This window comes from Echinops telfairi, unplaced genomic scaffold, assembly GCF_000313985.2.
Source record: "Echinops telfairi isolate 266 unplaced genomic scaffold, ASM31398v2 ScPeMD7_20;HRSCAF=75, whole genome shotgun sequence".
NCBI classification, from domain to species: domain Eukaryota; kingdom Metazoa; phylum Chordata; class Mammalia; order Afrosoricida; family Tenrecidae; genus Echinops; species Echinops telfairi.
The window spans coordinates 6166477-6180527 of record NW_022103917.1 but is presented as its reverse complement, the minus strand read 5'-3'; the positions used below and the strand labels follow the sequence as shown (position 1 = coordinate 6180527).

The following is a 14051-nucleotide window of genomic DNA, read 5'->3' as shown; positions in this document are numbered from 1 at the left end:
GAAGGGAAAAGGTGGAAGAGGGGTAGGGAGAAAGAGAAAAGAAAAAAAGGAAGGGAAAAGGGGGCAAAACAATTCAATGCACAGTATCTCTGGGTGGGGAAGTGGCCTTTAGTCAATTTCTGACTTTCTCTTGTCAGAGATTCTCTTGTCAGACTTTCTCTTGTCAAATCACATTGATTTCTCCACCAGGACTCTGTATGCTCAAACCTCTCGAACTCCCCAAGGCAGAGTTCGAAAACAAAGGCTCTAGACTAGAGCACACCTTCAACAGGGATAGAGAAGGGGAGTTTATCTATCTCATGGTGGGGTTGTGAGCACAGGAAGATAGAGTGGGACAACATGGATGGGCTTGACAGATGAACACAAGTTAAAATGCACAAGAGCTTCAGGCAGATTACAATAGCTTCCTAGACTAGTGCATCCCATGCCTCCGTGGCCAGAAGCTGCCTCAGCATAAACATGGCAGCCGCTGCCTGCACTGGGAATGTACCAGCTTCCTTCCCCCTGTCAACACTCCAAGAGGAGAAAGAGCAGTTCTCCCCAGGCATGCTCCTCCCTGCTTAGAGATGAGCAGATTCTCTCTAGAGAAACCACTAGCATCCTCCATCCAGAATACAGCATGATATTCTCCCACTCACTGCCATCAAGTGTGTTCCAACTCATAGTGACCCCATAGGACAGGGGACAACTGCCTCTGTGTGTTTCTGAGACTCTCATCCTTTCTGGGAGTAAAAAGGCTTGTCTTTCTCCTGCAGAGCAGCTGGTGGTTTCAAACTGCTGACCTTGTGGTTAGCAGCCCAACTTGTCGCCTCTAGGTCACTAGGGCTCTTCGGGTATAATATTAGGAGGATGTAACTATCTCTGATATTAGAGCTAGGCCATATCCATGCGTACTGCTGTTGAGTTGATTTAGAGTCATAAAGATCCTATAGGACTGAGGATAACTGTTCCATTGGGTTGCAGAGGCTGCAAATCTTTACAGACACAGACTGCCATGTCTTTCTCCAGCAGAGGGCTTGATGGGGTTGAAACACTAACCTTCCAGTTAACAACACAATGCTTAACCCACTAAGGTTCCTTCAAGATAGGCAGTAAAAGGCACAAACACTTGAGTCTTGGACGTTCGTGTCACCTGCTGTACTTCACTGCCCATTTCCCTTCACTGTGCACCAACATTACAACAACACGGGGGTGGTTACTCCCCAAAGCAAAGTGGAGCACAATATGCATGGGCCTCTCTGGAAATGGCAGTCCGCAAGTCAACCCCTATCAAAGCATACTCTCCAATAGGAGGGAGGCTTTCAAGGTCTATGACAGCGGTTCTCAACCTGTGGGTCACGAACCCTTTGGGGGATTGAATGACCCTTTCACAAAGGTCACCCGATTCATAACAGTGGCAAAATGACAATGAAAATCATTTGATGGTTGGGGGTCACCACCACATGAGGAATTGTATGAAAGGGTCACGCCATGAGGAAGGTTGAGAACCGCTGGTCTATGGCCTGTAGATGACCTTCAAGGAGAAGAACTAATGCGACCTTCTGGCCATGCCAGCTCAAAACTCGATAATCTCTTTTTTCTCATTAAGTCCTCGTTTGTGCTGATCATCTCCGCCACATCATTTTGTTAATTACTACTCTGCTTCTCAATATTTTTCAATAATGGCAGCTGGCCTCTCCGATCAAAATGAAGGTACTTATGAAATAAACCCAATTGCCACGAGTCAATTCTGACTCTGTCTTGGAGGGTGGCTAGACTATAGTACAGAGTAGAACTCCACCCCAGGCTATCCATCATTCGGAGAGCAGACAGCCTCATTTTTCTCCTGCAAAGTAGCTGGAGGGTTCCAGTGGCTGGCCTTGTGATTAGCAGCGCAGAATACACACAACACCCTACAGCATCAGGGCTCCAACTTCACTGCCTCTGTTTTCTACAACAGTGCTGAGGTGCCAGCATCCTCTGATCAGATCATAGGCAATAACCCCCCATTTTCTCTTTTCCTATCAAATAACCCACGTTTTATCAACCCCTCCTCACAGCAAATGCCTTTTTGACCTCCTGCCATCGCTGGACCCTCTCTTCCTGAAAATCTTGTTTGTCAATGTTTCTCTTGCTCTATGATGCTCACAGATCCAATTTGGTCCAATGAAAGTAGGGGATGCCATGCCTTGGTCTAGTCACCCCACTTGTCGTCATGATGCCTGGATATGTACTTTTAATAGGTGTCAAATAAAACATGTTTGCTCCAGTTAGGTTTATGATGAAACCATACACCTTCTCCAGATGTTAAAATCATTGATGATAAAGCAGCTGTTTTAGGTCTCTTACCACAGGAGTTCTACTGTGAACCTCTGCTGAACTTCCCCTCCTTGTTGAGTTGGGGTTGAGCATTCCAGACTGTTACTCTGTATATTCCTCCGCTGGTTTTCATCAGCACCTTCTCGGACTTCAGGTAAATCACCAAATGACACACAATAAAACGAAGAGGTAAAGGATGGATTCGGATGGTGGGTTAGGACCTTGAGAAACAGTTGGAAGAAATGTGTTCCAACAAATTTGTTCTTCACTTATCCGCTTGCTTGACAAGTGATTGACATGATCACTAAATAAGTCGTTCACATTCAGAATGAGTTCAGTAATCGGAAGATAACAATTTTTTCTTACTTGTAAAGTTTTTTCCATTCATGAAAGACCAAAAAAAAAAAAGTCGACAAACAGATAGAAAGACATCCCTTGCTCTTTGAAAAAATAGTTCAACATTATAACCACGTGTGCTTTCTCTAGGTTAAATTCATGAAGTTCATAAAGTTAATGCAATCTCAGTAAAAATGTTAGTTAGACAAGTTGACACTGAATCTCATGAGGAAAAATTAACAAGACTAGGTAGGGAAAGACAAAAATTAAAAACTATATAGATGAGTCGCTATGAGTCCTCCGAGACAATAAAAAGAGAAGGAGCATTGCCAAGGGTTCACAGCTTTCATTTGGTCCTGATTCCCACAGAATTCCCTGCGGATAGCTGTGTCATTAGCATTGGGCCAGAGAAAGAGCCTAATTTGGCTTGAATTGAAGTTAGACAGAGACAGGGAGATCAGAGGTTCTTAATCACTTTTAAGATGTAAAGGCTACCTATGGGTCTCTGAACCTCTGTCTGCACAAACTGGCAAGCAGAACATTGTGAAATTGTTCTACTTCTCTGTCAGAAGCAGGATTTCCTTTAAAAGTAGCATCAGTGGGATATCAGGGATGTTGGAGAGGCGATATGGATGAGAAATGAGGACAGTCCTTACCTCAAGGTTTCTTCCCACTCAAACACGACATGATTACACGGGTTAGCTCCTCTAAATTTTTTCCTGATCCTTCTTTAAAAAGAGTTAATTATATGTGTTGCCTTTGTGCCTCCTTTAGTGTTGCACTTAGGCCACAGGAGGCTGGAAACTATTGTACATTTCGGCCTGTAATAGGGGTTGGCCACCTTTTGCCAAAAAGAACCAGAGAGTCAAATTTTTTCAGTTGAAAGTCAGCATAATGCAAAAGCAACCATAGTCAGCATATAAATGGATGGGGGCCCCTGTGCTCCAAAATAGGAACAATAGTTTTTTTTTAGCAAAAACAGGTAGTGGGCTGGGTTTGACAAGAAACTTAAAAGGCACACAGTAACCTGTAGTTGAGGATGTCTATAGTTGGCCACAGTGTCACACTGTGTGGTCACCCCAAGAGATTTTTACATATCTTTTTCTCACAGAGGATTAAGTACAGAATTAATCTTAATCCTACAAGATTACTATCAGTAGGGATTACATCTGAGCCTGATGAAAACAGAAATCTTCACAATTAGAAGGATAAGCAACCTCTTGGTAAATCCAGGAGTAATTGCAGCTCTCAAGGATTTCATTCTACTTTGATTAATAAAAAAAAACACCCCTAATTTATGCCAGTCCTTCTATTTTTCCACCATCCTGTCACAAAGCCTCTGTTTTTTTCGCTAAGCACTTTAGCCTTGCTTCCATCAAGTTCATCATAAAGGTGCAGATCAAATGTGGAAGGCATTTCCAAGTTTAATTTCAATTTTAAATGACACAATCAAAGGGATGACCAGGTGGCCTTGTGGACTTACTACCTAAATAGTACAGAATCATTAATGGCCACTAATTTCCCACACCGCACAGAAAACTTTCAATAATGGAGGCTGATTCTAAGCAGTGTTTAAAATTAGTGCATAAATGGGTGCTGTTTTCTTTCTTTCTTTTTTGATTCTCTGTGGATTAAAGAAATAGCTCCTATTAGATGTAGGACGGTGTAAGATATGACATAATAATAATAATTTATAAGTCATCAAGGTTTCATGGGGGAGGGCGGAGTGGGGAGGGAGGGGAAAATGAGCAGCTGATATAAAGGGCTCAAGTAGAAAGCAAATGTATTGAGAATGAGGAGGGAAACAAATGTACAAAAGTACTTGATACAATGGGTGTATGTATGGATTGTAATCAGAGTTGTATGAGCCCCCAATAAAATGATTTTTTTTAAAGAATTAAAAAAAAAACACAACTCCTTTTATTTTAGGAAAATACGCTGCACTCATAATTCTCCCTGTAAAACTGCATATGCCTATGGCATTCATACCCCTGCAGTCAATACCATGAAGGTGGCAGATTGTAATTTTCACTAAGGATTTAGAAAATAAATCTAAAACAAGTTAGGTCAAGTGTCTTTTCTAAAGTAACCAATTAGACCAAAGACTGAGCTAATATTTGAATTCACAGCTGTTGCCACTTACTTGTGTATCAGAGGACCTCAGATCCTTAAGATCTAACACGGTGCATTTTTGGGAAACATATATAAAGCAAACAGAAAGTAAGGTAAAAGTAGAAAGATGGTACAGAGTTCAAAGTAAAGGTGAAAGGGGCTAAACAAAAACTTGCTTTATTCAAGAAGTTGAAAAGTGACCTAAAGCTAGACAAGTAACATAAACATTTCCCGAGGGGCACAGAAAAGGATTCTTATCCTCCAAATATTATCAATTACAGATAGCACATGTTATTTTTTTATTCAATCCAGTCCACTCAATTTCATCTATCATTAAATTCCATACACGTTTACTAAGACGTTACATTTGCCTGATGCTGAGCTATGTACGTGGGATGGTTAAAGACATCCTGTAAAATAGAAGCAGGCAAACTCTTTCCATACAAGACCAAATAATAAATAGTTCAGGCCACTGAAGCGCAAAAGTAGCCCTACAAACCCCAGACCAGTTGCCATCAAGTTGATTCCAACTAACAAGGCAGAGTAGTCCTGCCCTATGAGGTTTCCAAACCATTTAATTTTGCTCTGTACAAGGGTCAAGAGTAAGGTGACCAGACGTCCCACTTTTGGCGGGACAGTCCTGATTTTTAACAAATTTTCCCACATCCCGCAGCGTTTTTTAAAAGTCCCAATTTTTGGAAAGAATGCACGACAAGCTAGGATATACGGTTTTCGGCTGCCATGTGGTTATTTCGCCAGGATATGAGTTTTATCAATGGTGTCCCGCTTTTGTCCCGCTTTACCAAGGTTAAAATCTGGTCACCTTAGTCAAGAGACAGTTATGCCAACAGAACAAGGTAATACTGCAGGGTCTAAAAATCAAGAAGCGTGGATGTCAGGGTCGTACTCACTCAAAATAATTGTTCAATCTCTATACTGAGCAAATAACCAGGGGATCTGGATCCTAAGAAGAATAACGCGGAATCGGGATTGGAGGGAGGCTTATGTACAACCTGTGGTACGCAGATGACACAATCTTGCCTGGTGAAAGTGAGGACTTGAAGCACTTGCTAAAGAAGATCAAGGATTGTAGCCTTCGGTATAGATTACAACTCAATATAGAAAAAACTCCAAATCCTCATAAGTGGATCAATAGGTCACATCACAATAAAATGAGAAAAGACTCGGGTTGTCCAGAATTTTGTCTTGCTTGGAGCTACAATCAATGCTCATGGAAGCATCAGTCAAGAGATCAACCAACACATTACATTGGGAAAATCTGCTGCACAAGTGATCCAAACCTTGGAATTTTCAGTCACCTCATGTGGATGTGAAAATAAGAAATTGGATAAGGAAATTGAAGAATGAATGCATTTGAATGATGGTGTTGGTGATTATTGAAAGTACCATGGACTGCTAAAGAATAAGCAAATCTGTCTTGGGAGAAGTACAGCAATAACACTCCTTAGAAGTGATGAGACTTCATCTCACATACTTTCGACATGTGATCAGGAGAGACCAGTCCCTGAAGGGGGACATCATGCTTGGTTAAAGAAGAAAACCCTCAAGGAGATGCATTGACACAGTGACTACAACGATGGGCACGTTAACAACAACCATCATAATACAATCAAACTGTCATATCTTTCTCCTGTAGGTGGCGAGTTCATTTTCCCCATCTTTCAGTTAAGAGCTCAGCATCAAACCACTTTGCCATCTAGTCTACAAGACTATATCAGCTGCAAACTCACTGTGATAGATAGGTTTATTGTGAAAATCTGGCCAATAGGAACATGTGGGATTAATCAGGTTGCAGTTTGATTGGAGGGCAAAGAAATAAATGGCTCTGCAAGGCCTGCCCCCTCTCTCTTGCCCTCTGGTAATCAGACCAGTGTGCTTCAAGTTTATCTAGTTCTCCGCCTCAACTTGTGAGCTACACTACCTGTGGGACAAGCCAACCCATGCATCTTGTTGCTAGAGCTTGAAGCTCTTTGGAGACTTCCTTCACCATGCTGCTGGTGTATACATCACTTGTGCTTGAGGATGGTGGATCCTGTTGTCTTGCATTGCTTGAATTTGAAATCCCATCTGGGCCTGCTTCGCTAAGCTCCTGAGCTGCTGACTATTGGTGACCTGCCCTGCTGTTTGCTGCCTGTGGGTGGATCTGCATGCATTCAGTAGCCAAGGGAAGACTCAGCTATCTGCTTCCTTGACCTGGGACCCAGCAGCCCTAATGAGTTGAAGGACTTCTAGTATATTAACTGTTCAATGGAAGTGAGTTGAACTGAGCCCTCTGTACTGCTGTGTGGAATAATTAGCTGTTATAGTCCTTCGTGCTGTATAAATCTATCCATATATATAATCTTAAGTGACCTGGTTTTGTTTTTCTAGAGAATTCTGCCTAACACACTCACCTACCCTGAAACACAAAGAAGTCGATAGTGAGTGCTTGGTTCCAAATACTAACGTTCTATGGAGGACCACAGTAAATACTCACACACTCAAACGAAACCAAAACGAAGAGAACTGACTGAGCTACTGTAGACTGGAGGACTCCCAGAGGCTATAGTGCAGAAGTATGCTTCAAATCTAACCTCTGGGTCACATCATACCTAAATAACAAACTGGGTCTGAAAATAATGAATACCACCTGCAAGCACTGTGCTACTTTAAATATCACTACCTCTGAGATAAAATTGTCAAAGATTAGTAAAAACTAAGGATGAGGATATGAGGGGCCCAGAGAAAATTAATGAATGGAAACAGAATAACCAAAATGGAAATATGAGTATGTTCACTCATTTTGAAGATACCAGCCAATGACCCAGAATAAGGCATAGAAATTGTTGAGTAGAAACGAAATGCTGTATAGCCCCCTCACCAATAATATAAGGACACTGTATTAAAAAGAGAGAAATAAAGATGTTCACCTACCAGTTTGACAGAAAAACGGAAAGTAGGACATACTCTGGAGGTGAGGCTGTGCAGAAACAAGCACTCTCATAGAGTAGAGGTGGCAATGCCAACTAGTACAACCCTTCTGTAGGGAATTCGGCATGGTCCTGTGGAGAAGATTAAACCACGAACGGGCAATTTGGTCATAGTTCAAGAAAGCTTTCCACTAAGGCCTGAATGCTGGTGTTCGAAGAAAAGCAATGTAATGAGGAGTTAGACCGGTGCATTTGAAGAAGATGTCAAGCAGCAACACACAAATCTCGAACACCTAAAATGTACCGAATGCAACTGGGACACTGAATTTTCATTTTTGTATAAAACAATAATTTCACTGTAAATAAAATTCACTTCGGTGATGGAAAACTTTTAAATCGGTTTGGAATAATGTGAGTATGTGAATATACTTTATCACTGCAAGTGATATAAAAATAAAATACACCTTCATTATTTCTAATGAAAAATTGGCATCTGAATTGAGTAAAATACATACCAGATTCTAAAGAATGGGTACCAAATAAATCATAGCTCACTGATAATTTTAATACTCCTATATGGAAATGATCATATTTTGGATGTATTGGATTAACTAAAGTGTTATCAAAATTCATGCCATCTGTTCCTTTTTTCCTTTGAAATACAACTACTGTTGTTGTTATGTGCCATCTACTTGGTCCCATCCAGCGACTCTATGCATAACAGAAAGAAACACCACCTGGTCCGACACCATCTTCACAATTGTCTTACGTTTGAGCCCATGGTTTCGACTACTGGGTCAATCCATCTCCTGGAGGGTCTTCCTCTTTTTCTCTGCCCCTCTACTTCATCAAGCATGATGTCCTTCTCCAGAAGCTGGTCTCTCCTGACTACATGTCCAAAGTACATGAGATCAGGTCTCATCACCCTTGCTTCTAGGGGGCGTTCTGACTGCCCTTCTTTCAAGACAGATTTGCTTGTTCTTCTGGTAGTCCATCACACTTTCAATATTCTTCACCAGCACTATAATTCAAATGCATTGGCTCTTCTTCTGGCTTCTTATTCAGTGTCCAATTTTCACATGCATATGAGACAACTGAAAATGCCAGTCTTGGATCAGGCACCCAACGAAAGTCTTGGATCTTAGTTTTCAAAGTAATGTCTTTGATTTTCAACACTTTAAAGTGTCATGGCTACTAGAAAATGTTAAATTACATGTATGGTTCACATTATATTTTGATTTAGACAGCACGATTTCAGAGAGCTAGCTTTAATAATTTGGTGATTAACTACACGGAAGGGAATCTTGGGGGCACAGATGGCGGATTGCATGGTGTGTTGAAGAGAGAAAAAAGCAGAATGCTTTGGAGCCTTTTAGAAATCTAAAAGAAATAAATGATCATCCCGCATCCTATGGGCCCAGTACAGTTTTGTCAGCCTGGGAGCAAAGACTGAGGTTCCTGCCGTCTGCACCCAGTTCCTCGTATACGAGAGTCACACAGGCATTGATATGAATACAACAGGATCATGAACATCCACTGACCTTCAAGCTCAGATAAAGTCAAGGAATGTAATGGTTTCCTTCCCCACTTGAGAGCAGACAGATGGCCCCCTATAGGAATGCTTCCTGAGAAAAAGCAAGGGCAGGTGAATCTGCTGTTTGCTACCTACCAGAGCAGTATTTCCCTAAAAGGGCGATACCATCCCAGGGCGTGCTAGAACAATCTAGGGGAGCTGCGAAAGCAGAAACGGAACACTTTATCATCGCTCACGGGCTATAGTTCAAGTGTTTGTCATTAACAGGGGGTGCTGAGTCATTCTCTCAAAAAGGGCAGTAGGCTAAATAAACTTGAGACGACGGCGTCATCAGAAGTATCCAAAGGAGCCCGGGTGGAGTTGTGGGTGAGCCATTGGGAGGCTACCTACAAGGTCAGTGGCTCTGACCTTCCAGCTCTTTCCCAGGAGAAGGTCGAGGCGGGGTGTTTCGAATTGGAAAGTGTCATAGCCTCCGAAACCATGAGTTGCTACAAGTCAGAATCGGCTCGACGACAGTGAGCTTGGCAAGACCCTATCTTACTGCCTTTCGGGACACAAAATGCTGTCAATAACTTTCCCAGAACAGGGTTGTGGGTAATAGGGCAGGGCAATTTCAAGACACAGAAGAGGTAGTTTACCCTGATGGAAACAAGTTCCCATAGGCTACTTGGGCTCATTGAAAGAACAGTGTCTATTTTCATCTGGATGGGGTCACTGAAGGAAACACATGAGAAATTCCAGAAGTTAAGAGAAATTAGTTTAATAAAGGAATCATATACAGAATGTGTCCAAGGATTACTTATAGGTAGATAAAGCACTCAGGGAGGAGCAAGAGAAGAAAGTTGTTATGGGAGTTATCCTTCCTAAATCTGAAAAAACATCAGAGAGAGCTGGATACTTGAAATAAGTAATCCATGCAAGAAAGTGTCTCCACATATTAAGGGATCCCAAGGTTCCCATTGATCTGTTCCAACTGCACCAACGAGAAATCACAGAGCAAGAGTTTCTTTCACTATATGGTCAGAGCAGAATCTAAAAAGGTTGTGAATGGATGTAGAGTAGTGAATGGACACTAAATGCCCTCTGAGCTCATTCCTTGTCATAGGTGTGTGAGCTGTGATCATACACTCTAAATTAAAACATAGGCAAATGTGGTGAAGAAAGCTGATGGTGCCCGGCTATCAGAAAGTATAGCGTCTGGGTCTTAAAGGCTTGAAGGTAATCAAGCGGCCATCAAACTCAGAAGCAACAAAGCCCACATGGAAGAAGCACACCAGCCTATGCAACCACAAGGTGTCGAAGGGATCAGCTGTAAGGCATCATCAGAACAAAAAATCTTACCATAGTGAATGATGGGGGGAGTGAGGAGTGGAGACCCAAAGCCCATTAGTAGGCCACTGGAGATCCCCTTGCAGAGTGGTCTGGGGGAGGAGACGAGCCAGTCAGCGTGCGATGTAGCAACGATGAAAAATACAACTTTCCTCTAGTTCCTAAATGTTTCCTCCCCGCTCCCACTATCATGACATGAATTCTACTTTGCAAGTCTGGCTAAACCAGAGGATGTACACTGGTACAGATAAGAACTGGAAATCCAGGGAATCCAGGGAGGATGATCCCTACAGGACCAGTGGTGTGAGTGGTGAAACAGGGAGGGTAGAGGGAGAGTGGGTAGGAAAGAGGGAACCGATTACAAGGAACTATATGTGACCTCCTCCCTGGGGGATGGACAACTGAAAAGTGGGAGAATGGAAGGGAGACGTTGGACAGGGCAAGATATGACAACATAATAATTTATAAATTATCAAGGGCTCATGAGGGAGGGGGGAGCGGGGAGGGAGGGGAAAAATGAGGACCTAATGCTGGGGGCTTAAGTGGAGAGGAAATATTTTGAGAATGATGAGGGCAATGAATGTACAAATGCGCTTTACACAATTGATGTATGTATGGATTGTGATGAGTTGTATGAGCCCCTAATAAAATGATTAAAAATAAATAAACATAGGCATAGCCTGTATCCACATGATGATGAACCTAATGAAAAAGCATGCCAATTTAAGATAAAATCATAAATCTTTATGCTAGATAAAAACTAGACGTGGAATGGACTTTGCCCAACTTAAATCTTTGGCAAAAACTGGCCTTGACTATCCTTTTCTTTAGTTGTCTCTTTCTAAAAGAAATAAAGAATCCTTCCCTTTGTTCTGGCATTAAGCCTTCAGAATAAAAGAAAGATTTTAATTTTCTGATTCTCGAGGAGGGTTAATTTTCCCATGATCCCCTCATCAGCCTGGGCATATAGGGCACTCCATGAAACAGCTTTTGATTGTAACAACTGTGAGTGATGGGCACTGCTTACTACTGGTATCAAGAAATTAAAGGCCAGGGATGCTGGCCAGCATCTTACAATGCACAGTACAACATCCACAACAAAGACACTTGGGGCCCCACATGCTAACAACACAGGTTGACACATCCTGTTTTAAATAGAAGACAGCATTGCTGTTGGTCTAAGGTGGTACAAAATTAGAAACTCAAAAACTCAGAAAAGTTCAAAGCTTTAGTATACTAAATTTAGTGTACAAAATTCAAAGATTTATAATAACAAAATTGATTTAAAAACAAAACCATAAAGCCAACATAGTGTCTAATACTAAAGTGGCACCCATAAACCGTTCGGTTAACTATTTTTTTAATCGTTTTATCAGGGGCTCATACAACTCTTATCACAATCCATACATACATCAATTGTGTAAAGCACATTTGTACATTCATTGTCCTCGTCATTTTCAAAACATTTGCTCTCCACCTAAGCCCCTGGCATCAGCTCCTCAATTTTCCCCTCCCTCAGGAACCCTTGATAATCTACAAATTATTATTATTTTGTCATGTCTTACACTATCTGACATCTTCCTTCACCCACTTTTCTGTTGTCTGTCCCCCAGGGCAGGGGTTATATGTATATCCACTTATACCCCTCCTTCTCTCCACCCTCCCAGTATCGCCACTCTCACCATTGGTCCTGAGGGGTCATCTGTCCTGGATTCCCTGTGTTTCCACTTCTTATATGTATCAGTGTACATCCTCTGGTCTAGATGGATTTGTAAGTAAGAATTGGGATCATGATAGTGGGGGGTAGGAAGCATTAAAGAACTAGAGGAATGTTGTATGTTTCATCAGTGCTATACTGCACCCTGCCTGGCTCGTCTCCTACCCATGACCCTTCTGTAGGGAGATGTCCAGTTGCCTACAGATGGGCTTTGGGTCCCCACTCTGCACTCCCCCTCATTCACAATGGTAGGATTTTTTGTTCTTTGATGCCTGATACCCAATCTCATTGACACCTCATGATCACACAAGCTTGTGTGGTTCTTCCATGTGGGCTTTGTTGCTTCTGAGCTAGATGGTCACTTGTTTACCTTCAAACCTTTAAGACCCCAGATGTTGTATCTTTTGATAGCCGGGTGTCATCAGCTTTCTTCACCACATTTGCTTATTCACCCGCTTTGTCTTCAGCGGTTGTGTCGGGAAGGTGAGCATCATAGAATGCCAATTTAACAGAAGAAAATATTCTTGCATTGAGGGAGTACTTGAGTGGAGGCCCAATGTCCTTCTGCTACCTTAATACTAAACCTATAAATATATGCACATAGATCTATTTCCCCACCTTCAGTTAACTATTAAGACCAAATTTCCACCATTGCTGACAGGATGACCAAACGTAATGCATGTAGAGCACCTCTGCACAGGGCCAGGCAATTACTAGGGACCTATAATGTGCAGCTCATGAAAAAAAAATCCAAGTGTTTTCTCCTGTCCTCAGTTAAAAAGGAAAATAACTCTCTCATCATTTTTTCCTTTCAGGTCTCCATGACACGCACACAAACCCTCCCAAAGCAGACTGCTACAGCTAAGACCATGACTGCTGGGCCCTGAGTACCCGAGTTTCAGTCCCTGTGATACCATTTACAAGCTGTGTGATGCCAGGCAAATTACTTTCCCAGGCAACAGCTGTCTCATACACAAGTTGGGAATTAATGAATTCTTTTTTTTCACAGTTTTATTGGCACTTTTTCCACATATCATACAATTCAATAGTTCAATCATATCAAGGAGAGTTGTACAGTCATCACTATAGTCAATTTTAGCACATTTTCTTCCTTGTACTCATTATTAGTGCAATTATTTTACCAACATTAACATTAACTCAATGCCCCCTAAGCAAAACCTCTTCCTCCATAGCCCATGGCAGCCATTGTTTAACGTTGGTTTCTTTATTTTTTCTTGATATAAACTCCACAAATAATACACTCCCAGTAAGCTCTTTTTTTTTTTTAGAATCAAGATCTTTTATTTCCTGATTTAAAAAAATTTCCCCCTAGGTCTTTTTCCCCCACCTCCCTAAGTCTTCTTGTGCCTTTGTTCCAACAGCTCTTGGCAGTAGCTCCACATCGCTCCTTTCTTTCTTTCCACTCGCTGGCCCTTTTTGTGCCCACCCTCAGCCCGAGTTTGGCAAGTCTGTTAGCTTTGCCCCTCTAACCACTGGGAGCAGGAGTTGACTCTTCTGGCAAGTGATGAGTTCTCTGTATATCCATCATCGCACTTTGTTCTAGTACTCCCTGCCCTCTGTCACATTCATGGTTTGCCCTTCCATTCCCCTCACCATCTCCTCTTGGCCATCCCCAGTTAACCCTTGCATCAATTATTGTCTCTATTCATCCACTCCTTCTGTGTTTCAAAAGTTAGGAAACCTAACATAAATAATAACAATGAACCCGAAAGAAGAAAGTAATAATAATAACACAAAGATAGAAATAAAGAGTAAAAAAGAAACGACCACCAAC

The 14051-nt window shown here is 41.9% G+C and overlaps 1 protein-coding gene across 2 annotated transcripts in view; it reads right to left on the bottom strand.

The window, feature by feature from the left end:
* The window catches only part of FGF13 (fibroblast growth factor 13), a 527173-nt gene that overhangs the window by 180030 nt on the left and 333092 nt on the right, over nucleotides 1-14051 (bottom strand). The window lies entirely within an intron of this gene.